This window comes from Protopterus annectens, chromosome 3.part1, assembly GCF_019279795.1.
Source record: "Protopterus annectens isolate FY-2018-M chromosome 3.part1, PAN1.0, whole genome shotgun sequence".
Taxonomy (NCBI): Eukaryota; Metazoa; Chordata; order Ceratodontiformes; family Protopteridae; genus Protopterus; species Protopterus annectens.
Genome location: NC_056732.1, coordinates 1588009218 through 1588025991, shown reverse-complemented (window position 1 = coordinate 1588025991; position 16774 = coordinate 1588009218).

The window sequence follows — 16774 nt, the reverse complement described above, 5'->3', positions numbered from 1 at the left end:
CCCTTCCTATCATAGAAGAAAGTAGTAGTCCACAAAAAAACACAAAAACTGACAGGCCGAAATGATCCATAAAGACGATAGAATGGACTATTGAGGATAAGAAAGAAATTATGTATTGTTACTATTATGCAAGAAACCCAGAATCTCCAGATGTAAGATATTCAAAAAGATGAAGAGAGACTTTAGAGGAAAAAAAAAATACTTGCACAAGAAACACTGTCAAATGTTTTGAATGCAAATCGGTGTTCATTAATACAGCAGACTCATGAAAAAACATTATACAGACAAAGACACCCTGGGCCATTTAGAAAGAGAAGTGACTAAGGAATTGTGAAAACATAAAGGACAGAACCTAGAGATTCTTGAAAGGTATAAAAAAGAAACATGGGCATAGGAAAGAAAGAGAAATCTGAAATGGTATAATATTAATGAAAAGAAGAAAGCCCTACTAATCAATACAAAAAAGCACCTCCAAAGATATTTGAATAGAAAATACAGGCAAAGGCACCCAGATATGGAAAATTTTACAGTAAAAAAATAAGATCACAAAGGAGGAACATAGAATAGAAGATTAGTAAAGCATAAGTTAAACAAATAGAAGTTGTTGGATACCTGCAAAGTGAAGGATTTCGTGCAGAAAATCTAACACAGGTTATGTCGCAACATGATGGAACAATGAGTCCCCAAAATAAAGAGAAACAGGTGGAGTAGGAGACATCTGAAGACATGAAAGAAAAAGAGATGTAATATGGTGCAATATTTATGCAAAGGAGAAAGCACAACTAATTAAGTAAAAAAAAAGCAGCAGTAAAGATATTCAAAGAGAAATGGAGGCTAAGGCATCCAGATATAGAACATTTTACAGTACCAAAAATAAGAAAGGGGAAAAGTAGAAAAAAGGATTAGTAATGGAAAAGTTAAAGAAATTGAAACTGAAGTTCTGGATTACCTGCAAAGTGAAAGATTTAGTGTAGAAAATCCAGCCCTGGTAATGTCACAGCATGATGGAACAGTGAGTCCCCAAACTAAGGAGAAACAGGTGCAACTGGAAGCATCTGAAGATGAACATGAAGATACTTTGGAGCCTTCAGTAGGAAACCAGCACAAAAAGTCAGTTGGAGCTGCACAGCAAGGGAAGGAACAGGAAACAGTAGCAACTCTGATGCACTCAATGTTGTGGAGTGCTAGGCCAGTGATTTCTCATAAGAAATGGATGACGCAGGATGCAGCTGAAGAAAATATGTTACGCGGGAAGATGTTCTGGAACTTTCTATAGAATGCTCACAGGAAACAGAGAATAATGACTGTGCCATCAGTTCAGAAGAAAAAGAGTTAAAGGATGAGTTGTTTGATTTAATAGAGATGGGTAGACATATTAAGATCTATAAAAGAAATAGATTACCAAAAGTCAATAAGACCCAAAATGTTAGAAGTCTGATAAAGTAAATGAACACAGTAATCAAGACTATTAACATGAATTCATTTGATTTAATAGAAGAAATAGGATATATTACTGTGCAGCTAAATTAAAAGAGATAAAGTCTTACCACAAATATACAGGGCAATAAAGAAAGGGGCAAAATCAAATGCCATCATGGAAGAATCGAATAGAGAAAACTGTGACGCAATTAAGACAAGAAGTGTAACTGTTAGAAATGTGTAGAAGAGGGAATAGAGCAACAAAAATACTTGCAAAGATAGATATGATACAGACAGTACACAGTTTTGAAACAGACCAGGATTATACTATTGCAAATAATAAACTAAAGATATCAGCACTGGCAAAAAACTTAGAAGTGATGCAGATAATAAAGGAAAAGTACAAAATAAGTTTTGTAGAAAACTTAGAAACACAGCAAAAGGAATAGAAATACCACCAAAAAAGAAGAAATACACACAGTTGTGAGAAATATCTATGAAGACCATATGGAACATTATAAAGATGCTTGAATAGCCAGAAGTAAAAGAAACATTAAGAAGTTCAAATGTACAGAATATGAAATGGGATGAAGTAATGACCAGAAATATTGAAACAAATTTAAGAAAATGTCCAAATTGGAAAACCCAGGCCCAAATGCAGTACCTAATTTATGGCTTAAAGTATTAACATCTTCACACAAAGATTTAGCCCTGAGTAAGAACTACTTATATGTTCATATGTTCATAGGTAGGTACTAGGCAATCAGCCCAAGGGTCTAAGTAAGCCTAGCCAACAAGGTTCCCTGGCTTATGCCACTCAAGAAAGTTATTTTCCTGTGCCCCTGCCGAGCAGAGACAGAGAAGTGATCCCCAGGGTGTATTTCCTATTTTCCATCCACTTATCAAGATTTTTCTTGAAGAGTGCTAATGAGGAACTTTGCTTGACATAGATGAGTAGCTTGTTCCAGAGTATGGGAAGTCTCTGGGACAGGAATCTGTGCAACCCAAACAGATACCAGACTGGTTAATTACAGGAAAAAAAGACACTTCTCCTTAAGAGTGAAGCTGCAAGCTATCCTAAAAACTACAATTGATGCTGACAGAGTTTATAGTCATTTAGAAGAAAACTCAATATGGCAATAGAACAAAAGGGTCATAAAATAAATGTCATATGGAACAAAGGATCATCTGTTGTTAAATAAAGTCATAATGGAGAATTGTAAAAATGGGAAGACTCTAGGTGTGGCATTGATAGATTACAAGAAGTGTTTGACAACATCCCATATTCATGTATAACGGAGTGCTTATAGAGGGATAAGATACACCCTACATTGATCAATTACATTACAGTGACCATGAAACAGTGGCAAACAACTTTGCAGCTAACCAGTGATAATGCACAAATTATTATCCCAGGGATAAAAATTCAAAGAGGGATATTCCAGGGTGACTCTATCACCACTGCTCTTACATTTTGCCCTTTACCCATTAAACTGTCTATTTAACAGATTAGGTAATGCTTACAATTTGGTGTAAAGACCTCATCTTATTTTAGTGGATGATTTAAAACTATATAGTTCATCAGGTGAGGAGCTGTAAGCACAACTGGAAATGATCAAAACTTTCTCAGATGATATATGAATATCATTTGGTCTTGGTAAATGTGCAAAAGTGACATTTGAAGCAGGAAAATATCAGTCTGGGACTGAAATGTGTTTTAAAGGAAACTGAGTAGGAGGGAGTGTATAAATATTTGAGAACTGATGAAGGAATGACAATAAAACATGAACAAATGCAAGCAAACCTCAGTAAGGAATATTTTAGAAAACTAAAATTAATACTCAAAATTACCCAGACATCTAGGAACAAAGTCCAAGCTATAAACCAGTTTGTAATCCCTGTTCTAACTTACAGTTTTGTAGTGAGTGACTGGCACCAAAAGGTATTGGATCATCTGGGCAAGAAAACAAGAAAAATGCTTCACACTTACCAAATAATATATAAAAATCATTGTATACCAAGATTACATATTCCTCATTATGAAGGAGATATGGGCCTCCTTGAAATGAATTACATGTATAAATCTGCAATCATAGGACTGTATACATATCTGCTGACCTCATCAGATCCAAATATAATGAAAGTTTTGAAACATGAAAAGAACAAATCTAAGATAACTTTCCTGCACATTGCGGGTGCTGTGAACAGCATTTTTGGCTAACATCAAAGGCTGAAGCAATATTAATTTCATGAACTTTAATTATACTTTGACTTAGAAATAGGATCCATTCCTGTCATGGAACTGAAAATCCAAAAAAAGACTTGGAGACATTAAATGTCACTCCAACATCACCTGCTGGTGGAAAAATTCAAAACTGTAGGATATGAAAGGAGCATGTTCTTGACAAATGAAAGAATGTTTTATATCTGACATCAGGTACCCTCCCTGATTAATCTTTGGTTGCACTGCATCCTAAACAATGCCACCAGAATGGAAGGAGATGAAAAATTACATTAAGTGCAGAGCTCAATTACCAGAGTCTAGGAATATAGATTCCCCAAATGTGGCTTGAGTTCTTTAGTTGTGGTGATAACCACAATCATTCTTTATGAAAGTATATGCCAAGACCCAAGTGGCCACAGAACATATTTCTGCAGCTAAGACATTCTTGAAGCAAGATCTAAAGGTAGACAGTCCTATGGTAGAGTGTCCTTTGACCCCAATGCTTGCCAATGAGTGGTTGGCTGGCTGATGCAAAAGGTAATACAATTGACAATCCGCATATAAATTGTCTATTTGACAAAGAGTAGCTCTTTCCTTCCTGAAGCAAACAGCTAGTCTGTCTTTCAAAATTCATACACATAATTCTTTGTGCCATCTCCTGAGTCTCTTTCCAGAAGCTGGTAGAGTCCCTCTGATGGCTTATTCTTTGTTATTTTGACTGCTCTCTAAGCTTCACTCAGCCAACCAGTATTCCTCCTAGCCTGGTCTGTCTTTTCTATCTCCCATTTTTCCTGCACTCCTTCTTTCTTTTTATAACTTCCTGGACTTCTGCATCCCATCACCAGCTTTCTTTATATACCTTATTTCCATACCTGGACTTATGCTCTCCACTACCAGCTTTCTTTGCATACCTTATTTACATATCTGGACGTCTGCACTCCATCACCACCAGCTTTCTTTATATAATGTATTTGCATACCTAGGCCTCCAACTTTCTTTATATACCTTATTTCTATACCTGGACTTCTGCACCCACCTCCAGCTTTCTTTATATAACTTATTTGTATACCTGGACTTCCAGCTTTCTTTGTATAACTTATTTACATACCTGGACTTCTGCACCCCACCACCAGCTTTCTTTATATACTTTATTTACATACCTGGCTTATATATGTTCTATAGTCCTCCCACACATGCTGTTTTGAGATGCTACTTTTCTTCTTTGACTCCACCAAATTCCACCTCTTCCTGAGGTGCTAAATCCCTGAGCACTTCCTGGAACTGTTGTGCATCCTGCCAGTGAGCCTATACACAGTATGGCAATCTTTAGTTCATGTTTGACAGGTTGATTGGTTTTACTGTCACTCAGCAGACCTATCACAGATAACCTAGACTGGCAACTGTACACCAGCCAGCCAGCTACTCACCTGCTGCCCTAGCACTGATGGTCTTTATGACAGATATAAATAGTCCGATAGAGGTACATAGACACCTCTCACAATTATTATGGATCCAGGTCTTCAGCCTTACCTCTGTTAACCTTAGAGCCTTCTCTGACCATTATTTGCAGATATTTGTGGCCACCAGTGGTTTATGCTGGGATCCAAATATTTCACTGGGGATGACATTGCAATATCTGAGTGCACCCCAGTTCACTCTTCTTACTAGGAGAAAGCCTACCTGAAATTCATGTTGATTATCTTGTATGTAATCATGTGACTGCCTGTCTTGTTGAGTTATGTGTTGGCCACCATCAAGCCATTTGTCATACAGAAATATATAATTGTTTCTCCTCCTCTTTTCCTCTTGAATTACCCATGTGGATCTAGGAACTTCTAATATCTTGTTCTCTCTGTCTCAAAATGAACATTAATTTCCCCCATTATCAACACCAAATCATGTTTTCTTGCTTTGTCTAGCAGGTCCTACAACTCCTGCTAAAATGCACTTTTTTCCTCACTATTACAAAGCTGTTATATGGCATAAACTGAGATTATGAATACCATCCTGTCTTTACAATGGAGTCTGATTGCCATGAATCTGTCACTAATTCTGATAACATTTCTTACTGTCTTCTAAATACAATCCATCACTGCGATTCCTACACTTTTTATAATCTGTCCTTCTCTTAAGTGATAGCCTCTGGATCCCAAGAAATGTGATTTTGCTATTCTGCCTATCCCCCTTGTCTCCTAGTACACAGGATGTGCAGTCTCCTCCTTCCCAACATGCAATTCACTTCCAAGCTGCTTCCTGTCAGTGAACCCATATACAGTATGGCAATCCTAAGTTCATGTTTATCAGGTTGATTGATATTATGGTCACTCAACAGAGCAATGGCAGATAACCCAGAGTGGGCAACTGGATATTCCAGCTGGCCACTAGCTTATTTTCGCATGACTGCTGGTCTTTATAGCAGGCATAAATTAGCCAAAGGAGCCACATAGCCCATTCCCACTATTATCAGGGTTCCCTAGAGTAGGTCATAGTAAGCCGAGTCCTTAACCTACTCATCACCAACAAATACCCATGCCCATTGTTTGGCAACGAGTCAACATGATCAAATAACCTAGAGACATTCTTTGCACCATCAAGTGCATAGCCTGACATGCACAGTATTTGATCCATGTTCTACTATCTATAGGATACTGCACACCATAATTGATGCCTAAACCTTCCCCCAATAAGCACCATCTAGAGTCTATGCTGCTGTTGCTGCTGTTGCTGCCCACAACTCCATTCAAACTTTGGTTCACTCTGTTGGAATACCTTGTAAGTTTGAAGTAGAAATACCCAGCATCATTGCAATAGGTAGGCTGGACTCCACAGAGACATGAGGTGAATATGCAAACTCCACACATGCATTTAAGTAGTCATCCCATAGCATCTTAATGTAGGTCAGCATAGCTTCATGAACTTTCATGAAAGTGAGTTGTTGTGGAGAAAAGATAAATTTTAAACAGTGAAGAAGGAATATCCACAGTAGTCAAATGGAGATGGAAGGAACCAAACCATGCACTTCTAAATATAGCTACAAGAAGCAGCTCATTGCAGATCAGAACCTTAATCCTCTGCACTAACTGCTGGACATTTTTCTAACAATAGGCAAACATAAATGTAAGCATATGGGTGTAATAAAATTTGTTAGAAATATTAGAAACAGTTTTTTTCCTGTGTGATAAATCCTAGATCTGATATTGTTAATCCCCGTTCATTTCTTATGTGTGGGTATCGATTCCGACCTCGGAACTGAGCCAGCCATCTTCCAAGCTCGCATCAGCTACAAACTCTTGAGCTAAAACTCTTACCCAGAATTTCCCGCTCCCTGTTACCTCAGATTTCGTTTGCTGCATCGCCATTCGGTCATGTCAAGCTACTTCTCTTGAGCTAAGTACAATATTTTTCATCATACTAAATTCTAAAACAACCTTTCTCACAGAAAAGTTATTAGATAGTTTTCTCTTACCTTATTGCATTTAGCAACTATCATTTCTTGAATATTTTCAATTCCTCCTCTTTATCGTGAGGTAATTTCTTTTTTACCATCGTTGGTAAACCCCCTTTCCTTCTTACCTTCGGGTAATTCTTGTACCATTGCTGGTATTTTTTCTGTTTTTTTCCTTCTTTCTTTCTAACATGGCAGATAAAAAAGGTAGCCCAGGATTTAAATGATGTTCAGATTGTGGCCATAAATTACTTACTTCAGATGCACATTCCCTGTGTGTCTATTGTTTGGGTGTGCCTCATTTAACAGTTGACCCGCCCTGCGGGATTTATAAGAATTTCTCTAACAGGACGGTGATTGAGAGAAAAAATAAATTGATATTGAAGGGGCTACTTAAATCTCCTTTTTCAGAGGCTATTTCTGGGTTGGAGGCTTCAACCCCTCCAAGATCCCATAAGAAAAAGAGTGATGAACATATAAAGGCCAAGTCTCTCCCTTCGTCCCCTGCTGGGGACTCCCATGAACCAAGACCCAAGAAAGCTAAGCTTTCCACTTTGGATTTGACTTCTTTGGCTTCAGTGCTTTTGGTACCTAGACCTTCAGCACCAAGGCCATCAGCGCCATCTGTGACTTCGGCACCAACTAGCGTGCCCTTTACCGTATCGGTACCGAAGGGCTCCTCGGTTCAGACTTCTTTACCGCCACTGACTGTCTAGTCGATGAAGGCTGTTAAGATGTCGATGGATTTTTCGACACCCATTGACCTTTCGGCTCCGACAACTTACCTGGTACCGACTACCCTCTCAGCACCAACAATTCAGTTATCGGCACCAATATTTTCGGTTCCAGCTTTAGCGCCGACAACCACCTCGGTACCGACCTTATCATTGGGGCAGACCATGACTTCGGTACCGATTATTTCCTCGGTGCAGATACCTGTAGTTCAGTCCTTTACAGCCCCGTTGTTTTCAGTGCAGACCTGTAAGGTGGACACCGAACTTGCTCCATCTTTGGATAGACCTGACTCCCCCTCAGCCGTGTCTGTGAAATCCACTAGAAGCCTCTCTGAATACAACATATTGCGTCTTGTGGATAAAGTGCTTTTGGCCAGAGGTATCCCACCCCCCAGGACCTATCCTTCCTTGGGAGGTGATCACCCTTTGCCAAAGACCCCTACTTATTCTCCTCCTTTATTGCCTTTGAAACCCCTTGATATAGCACAGTCCTCCCCCTCTATGGTTCCCTTTATGGACCTCACTAAGGAGCCGCAGTTGCCTTCATGGCAGGAGAGTTTTGCTATGACCCAGGATGTCAGCTGTGGCATACGTAATTTAGTGTTTTACAGCCATCCAGGGACTATGAGTTGGCAGGCTGAGACACTTAGGAGATTGTTGACCCCTGTCCTGGACACTCACCCCTCTTCGGGTGGACTGGCCTTCCAGCTAATGGAGAAGGCTCTGGCTTCGGCTGGTGATCCTGTGTTATCACTTTCCCCTCCCTCCTCTGGACTGCTATGTACACAAGTCACTCCTGGCGGACACCGGGCACAAGGGCCTCAGGATATACTCCCACAGGAAACCCCTTTTTTGCTGTCTTCCCCAGCTTCTCCCTCTGAGGAAGTTCATCAAAAAAGCTCATGCTAGAGGAAGCACATGGACTCCACAGAGGAGTCCCTTATTGAAGACACAGACTTTGATGATGGGGAAGGGTCCCCTCACTCACCCTCTGAGGTATCCTTTGGTGATATTCTTGAAATTCTGAAACAGAGAGGTGACTGGCAACCCTTGAACCCGACCTCTGAAGAGTCTGTGTTCCTGTAGGCCTTTTGCACCCGGACCCCTACCTCCTGGGTTACTCCACCTGCTGATGAACTGGTCCGGCTCATCGTGCAGCATGCGTGGAAGGCTCCTGACACCATTGAGGTCATTCCCCAGAGGCCAGATAAAATTTTATCCCCTCCTGCTACTGACCCCCATTGGTCCAAAGGTCTTCCTGTAGATGCTTTGGTGGTGGCGGCCGCAACTAAAAAGGACCTGGCAGAAGAACAAAGCCAGACTGTCCATCCACCCAACAAAGAGTCCCGGGCTCTGGACAGAATAGGGAAGCATACTTTTGCATCAGTGACCTTTGCAATCAGGTCCCTGAACTATATGGCACACTTTACCAGGATTCAAAGAGATTTCATTTCTGAGCTCTCTGAAACTTTGGCTGGTGCCATGTCTGATGAGGTCCATGACAAAGTGGCCTCTCAGCTAGCCACCATCGAATCAATATCTAACTCCTCCATGTGCCTGATATCTCATGCATCAGAAGGAGCAGCTAGAGCGGCGAGTTCAGGCATTGTAATTTTGCAGAACCTTTCAAGGCTTCCTTTCTCAATGCTCCCATCGAAGCCTCTTCATTGTTTGGACCGAAGGTTAAAAGCACACTGGCCAGATGTGAACAGGACAGTAAGACCTTTTCTGTCATGGGTGTCCATTATTCTTCCCCTCAACGGGCTTTCTCCAGAAACCAAAAGAGTGGGAAGATATAGTACAAAAAGTCTCAGGGTTCTTTCCGTGACACACAGGCCAAGTTCTCCCCTGGAGGCAGAGGGGGGAAACAAACAGGGAAGATGCTCTTTTCAGGGCAGATGGGGTCCACGTAACCAGGGTTCCAGGTACTCTTTCCCTGGCCAATCCTACCAGTGCTCCTGAAGAGTGGCCCAACTGCTTTCCTCTGGAAGTGGTTGGGGGTCATTTCTCTTTGTACCCTTCTGCCTGGCTAACCATCACCACCAATTCTTGGGTACAAAGGATAATAACCAGAGGTTATCATATTTCCTTCAGTCTGTCCCACTCCCCCAACAAACTTACCCAATGTTCCACCTAGTCAAAGGGAAGAAGCAGCATTAGCGATATCAAAGCTGCTAAGAAAAAGAGTCATCCAAATAGTCCCTCCAGACCAGATAGGATCTGGATTCTACTCAAGACTATTTTTGGTGCCAAAGATTGAGCACGTTTGTAAAAGTACAGAAATTCTGGATGGTCACAATACAGTCTATCCTTCCGCTTTTGGAAAAAGATGATTGGATGTGCTCGATAGATCTTCAAGATGCGTACTTCCACATAAAAGTGGACAGACCATCAAGAAGATTCCTTTGCTTCCGTGCGGGAGCCAGTCATTACCAGTTCAGAGTACTGCCCTTTGGACTCTCTGCAGCCCCTAGAGTGTTCACAAAGTGCATGGCAGTTGTCACAGCTCACTTGTAACTATAAGGATTCCAGGTGTTTCATACCTAGATGACTGGCTCATCTCCGCCCCCCACCAAACATCTATTGGAAGAAGCCCTGGCATACTCTCTCCTCACTGCAGAAAGGCTAGGCATAACCATAAACTGGCAAAAATCCAATCTCATCCCTTCGCAGTCCACAGAATTTATAGGGGTCATCTTGAATACAAAGAATTGAAGAGCATCCATTCCAGAGCACATAATTCTAAGGATAAAGCAGCAACTGATTCCAATCGTTTCAAGGGAGAAGTCCACAGCTCATTCTGTTCTCCAGTTGTTGGGTTCCATGGCAGCCACCATTATGATTGTCCCCCTGGCCAGGTTTCACATGAGGCTTCTACAATGGCTACTGCTCACCCAATGGTATCCCTTTCAGTACCCTCTTTCAGCCAAGATTCGTGTAACTCACAGGTGCAAACAGGATTTAAATTGGTGGATGGCCCACAACCCATCACAATGGTCTCGGCCCTTCTCCCCCCAACAGCCCAAGGCTACAGTGACCACGGACGCCTCCCTGATGAGGTGGGGGGGGCTATATCAGGGACAGATAGTCCAAGGTAATTGGTCCAAAATGGAGGCCCATCTGCATATAAATGTTCTAGAGCTAAGGGCCGTGCTTCTGGTGTTGCAAGCATTCCATCCCCTACTGCTGTCTGGGACTATTGCGATACAATCAAACAACATGGCGGTGGTCTGGTACATCAACAAACAGGGCGGAACCAAATCTTACCCATTCTTTCGAGAGGCCATGAGAATATGGCAATGGGCGATGGCTACCAACCATTTTCTTCTAACAATGCACATTCCTGGGAGTTCCAACATGACAGCATACAAACTCAGCAGGTGTATTCTACAACCTCATGAGTCGTCCCTGAATCCCTTGATAGCGGCAGAGATTTTCAACCGTTGAGGTCTTCCTTGCTGCGACCTGTTTGTGTCCCCGACCAACTACAAATGCAGCAACTATTTTGCCCTGATTCCCCCTCCAGGACAGTCACCCAGGGGCGCTCTAGTCCACGATTGGCCCTCGGGTCTATTTTATGCATTTTGACCTCTACCCCTCATTCCCCAGTTTCTGAAGAAAGCCCGCCAGTTGAAGAGCAAAGTGATCCTCATAGCACCATATTGGCCTCGTCAGATTTGGTTCCAATTCCTTTGGCCTCACCTACTAGATCAACTGTGGATTCTCCATCCAACCCCAGGGTTGATCGCCCATCCACAGAATCTGGTTCACCCCAACTTGAACAGCCTGAAGCTCACAGCTTGGCTCCTTCAATTCCCTTGACTGCCAGGCAGAATGATCTTTCTTTGCCAGTACGTAACATTCTTATTGCATCTCATAAGTCTTCCACCAGAATTACTTATCTAAGCAAGTGGAAAAGATTTACTTTTTGAATGAAAGAAAAACAGGTAGACCCTTTTTCAGCACCAGTGTCAATAGTACTGCCACCCTATTTCAATCCAGTCTATCGGCCTCTACCATTAGAGTTCATTTGGCTGCAATATCTAATTTCCATGATGGCGTCCAAGACTCCTCTCTTATGTCACACAAATTATGCAAGACTTTCATAAAAGGTGTGAATCATCTAAAACCCTCTTTTAGAGAACCTACTCAACCATGGGACCTGTCATTAGTCCTACAAGCTTTGACAATGCCACCTGTCGAACCAGCTTTTTCTTGCGACCTCAAATACTTGTCATGGGAAACCTTGGTTTTGGTCGCCATTACTTCTGCCAGACATATTTCTGAGCTTCAAGCCTTATGCATTAAGAATCCATATTTGATTTTTCATAGAGATAGAGTGTCATTGAGAACTAATCCTTCCTTTCTGCCAAAAGTGATCTCTGAAATGTCCATTAATCAAACCATTGAATTGCCAGTTTTCTTCCCCAACTATTCAAGCAACGGAGAGTATTGTCTACATACCATAGATATTCACAGGCAAAGTCGCTTCTACTAGAACAGGATTAAGGCCTCTCGTAAATCAGACCAGTTATTTTTGACCTATTCTGGACCTAGATTAGGATGTGCTGTTGCTAAGGTCACATTGGCTAAATGGTTGAAAGACTGTGTGACCTTCATTTATAGACAACGTAATATTCCATTACCTACTACCATAAAGGCTCATTCTACAAGGTCAGTGGCAACTTCTGCTGCCTTCCATGCCAGAGCTTCTTTACATGACATTTGTGCAGCTGCAACTTGGGCTACCCCTCATACCTTCATCAATCATTACAAATTGGATTTGGCCTCCAGGGGAAGAGCATCTTTTGGTTCTATGGTGCTCAGGAATGTCTTTCCATGGCAGCCTCCCAGGAATAAAGGTATCTGGGGACTCTGTCCCACACATAAGGAATGAACGAGGATTAACAATATCAGATAAAGAATTTATGTCTTACCATAACGTTCCATCTGTATTGTTGATCTTCGTTCAGTCATTACGACCCTCCCTCCTTCCCCCTCCTGTGGCTTCTAGTGGATCTCACCATCCGGTTCTATTAGGTCATTTGACCAGAGGTAGCCTCTACCTTCTTTTGAAATGCAAACTCAGTCTGAGGTAACAGGGAGAGGGGAATTCTGGGTAAGAGTTTTAGCTCGAGAGTTTGTAGCTGACGCGAGCTTGGAAGATGACTGGCTCGGTTCCGAGGTCGGAACTGATACCCACATGTAATGACTGAACGAGGATCCACAATACAGATGGAACGTTATGGTAAGACATAACTTCTTTTTATTATACAGGGTAGAATTATTTCAGGTGTAAAACACCATATAACATGGGTGCCAGCTGTAATTCTGAGAACTGTAATTACAATGCTTGAAATTGTGGACCTACAAGTGCAAATAATGGAAAAAAAAATTATATATATATATATATATATATATATATATATATATATATATATATATATATATATATATATATATATTTATATATATATATATATATATATATATACATACACTGCATTGCCCAATGTTATAGCATGTTGCATTATTCTGAAGTATGGCAATCCTGGAGATAATATATAATGCTGAAGAGCAGTGGAAGTGCAGGTCTCCATGTCAGTGGATGCAGGGAAATGTGTCCTGCAAAAATTCTTGAAGACGTTAAGAGTGCGCAGCAGATAATTGCTTTGAGTCTGCTAGAATTGCATTTTTTGAGGTGTTAGACTTTGCACATTTCTAATGAGGAGCCAAATCAAATAATAGATTTGATGTTGTTAATCTTCTTTCCATTCATCACTGATGGGGGTTTGGAACCGAGTCAGCCTTTTTTGCTAAGCTCGTGCCAGCCAAAAACACTTGAGCTAAGCTTCTACCCAGAATGCCCTTCTCCCTGTTACCTCAGATCTCATTTGCCATGAAGTTGTAAAGCCACGTTTCAGCTGAGCTCTCAGCTAAGTAGAACTTTATTTGCTATTTTGTGTGGAAAATTTTTTATATCTTTTTTTTTTTTATTGAGCAATTAGTATTTCTAGTGTGTTTTCTTCTGTCAGACCTTAATTATTCTCCTCTGCTCTACCCATTGTTACCATTGGTAAACTTTCAAGAACCATTGTTGGTACAGCCTTTCCTACCTTACCCTGTGGTATTCCTTCAATACCATAGTTGGTCTTTTCCTTTCTTTCCTAGATGTTAGTGTTATTTTCAGTAAGGTATTTCTATTTTACTTATACATATCACTTTGTGATACAACTGTGTGTTTTTTTTTAAATGTGTTTGACTTATTAGTTCTGACTGGATATACTGTTTGCCTGTGGTGTCACTCTACCAAGATGTTGGATAAGAAAGGTACTTCAGGTTTTAACCATTGTGCTTCATGTAATGGCAAATTACCTAACAGTGACTCTCACGATGATCGTGTATACTGTTTGGGGGTGCCCCATCTTTCAGTGCAACCTCATTGGGACATTTGTCTAAGTTTTAGTCAACGCACTCTTAATGAGTGCAAAAATGAACTGATACTGAAAGGGTTACTTAAGTCTCCTTTTTCATTGGCCATTTCTGCAATGGAGGTCTCAACCCCTCCTACAAAAGACAAAAAGAGGTCCCACTCGGTTCCCTCCTCACCATCCCAAAGTTGTCCTCGGAGCATAAATCTGCCTCTACAGCTCAGTCCTTTTCAGCTCTGAGCATCTCAAAACCTGCGATACCAGTGCTAGCTTTAGCACCAGTCCTGCATCTGGTACCAATAATAGACCTCACTACACCTACTACAACTTCGGCACCTGTGGCCACTATGGCTCAGGGCACACCTTTGAACCTTCGTCAGTTACAATTCTAGAACTGACCATTTCAGATCCGAGTGCCACTTCGGCACCGAGCATTTTTCCGATCAAGTTGGATTTGACCCCATTACTCTTGGTCTCGAAACTTGAGACTTTGGTGTCAGCAGACCTTGCACCACAGACCCGATACTCCCCTTCCATAGATCCATTTCTGGGCTAGATGTATAGCCCATTTATTGACTGACCTAACTCCCCATCCGGAGTATCCATGAGATCCACCAGGAGCCTGTCAGAGCATGATGTGGTGCGTCTTGTGGACCAGCTGTTGGTAGTCAGGGGGATACCCATACTTTCTAAGACCCATCCACTTGTAGGACTTGGGTTGGTTTCTCCACAGACTCCCTCTTACACTCCTCTTTCAACCATTTCAGTTCCAAAGCCTTCTGCTCTGACGTCCATCTCAGAACCCATAACCTTGGCACCTATAGTGGACCTCACTCAGGCTCCGGGTTTGTCCCTTTGGTCTTCGGTTCCTGCGGAACCAGTCCTTCCTCAATCTGGGGATTGGAGGGGTGGGCGCCTCTGCCCAGGGCATGGAGCCACCTTTGTCCTCGGTGCCGATAGCCACATCAGCACTGATCCTGCTTGAGGGTCCATCCATGGAAGTGGGTTCATCAGAGTAGGGTGTGACCCCGGTCCCGTGGTTGTCTTTCTTGGTTCTGAGCTCCCATCCCTCTTCGGGTGGACCTGCTTTCTATGCAATGGAGAGGGCACTCACTTCTTGAAGCACTCCTTTGATGTCAAACCCCAGTTTTTGCCCCCTGAGCTACAGCTGCCACAGACCACCCCACGAGGCACCAGGCAGAGAAGCCAGAGGACACCCCTGTTCAGGGTACCTGTTCTTTCGAGTCCTCCTCAGAGACTCCCACTGACAAGCCCCTCAGAAGAGGACATGCAAGAGGAAACACATGCACTCACCTGAGGAGTCCTTAATGGAAGACACAGATTACGATGATGGTGAAGGGTCCCCATGGTCACCTCCTTATGATGTCTCCTTTGGAGACATCCTGGAAATGCTAAACGGTGAGGTGACTGGAAGCCCTACAACCCTTCGTCTGAGGAGTCCATGTTTCTGCAGGCTTTCCACGCCCAGTGACCCTGCCTGCCGAGGAGCTCATCCAGCTCGTCATGCAGTGAGCTTGGAATAGCCCTGATTCCATTGAGGTGATCCCATGGAGACCTGACAAAATTCTCTCCCCTCCCAAGGAGAATCCGCATTGGTTCAGAGGGTTACCAGTCAATGCTATGGTGCTGGCAGCGGCCACAAAAAAGGACTTGGCTGAGGAAAGTCCTGCTGTCCACCCGCCCAACAGGGAGTCCTGGGCAGTGGACAGCTAGGGAAGTGAGTTTTTGCATCAGGGACCTTTGCTATATGATCCCTGAACTATTTCACACATTTTACGAGGCTCCAGAGGGAATTGATCTCTGAACTCTCTGGGACACTCACAGGACAGCTGTCTGACGAGGTCAGGGACATAGCAGCCTTGCAGCTTGCAACCCTGGAATTGATATCCAACTCATCCATGAAGTTGCTCTCACATGTAACTGAAGGGGCAGCTAGAGCAGTGGGTTCAGGCATTGTCATGCGGCGTCATGCCTGGATGTGCATTTCTGACCTCTGGACCCCCTTCAAGTGTTCCTTTTTGAATTCTCCCATCGAAGCATTGTCCCTTTTCAGCTCCAAAGTGAAGGATACACTAGCCAGGTGTGAGCAAGATGGAAAGACCCTGTCTGCCATAGGCCTATGATTTTCCAATCCTCAATGTACCTTCTCCAGGAATCAGAGCAGTGGGAAAATGTGGCACAAAAAATCTCAGGGTCCTTTCTGTGCTGCACATGGTGATGATACCCCCAGGGACAGAAGGGGTAACAATTCCAGAAGATGCCCCTACAGAGGCAGAGGGGATCCTCGTAACCAAGGTTCCAGGGACTCCTTCTCTGGGCAGCCTTATCAGTGCTCCTGAGGGAAAGCCTGATTGCTTACCTCTGGAAGCAGTCGGGGGGTTGTTTTTCTCTGCACCAAGCTGCCTGGCAATCTATTACAACCGATCATTGAGTGCAGAGTATAATCATCAAAGGTTACACCATTTCCCTTCTTGTCAACCAAATCTTCCAAAAAAGCTTC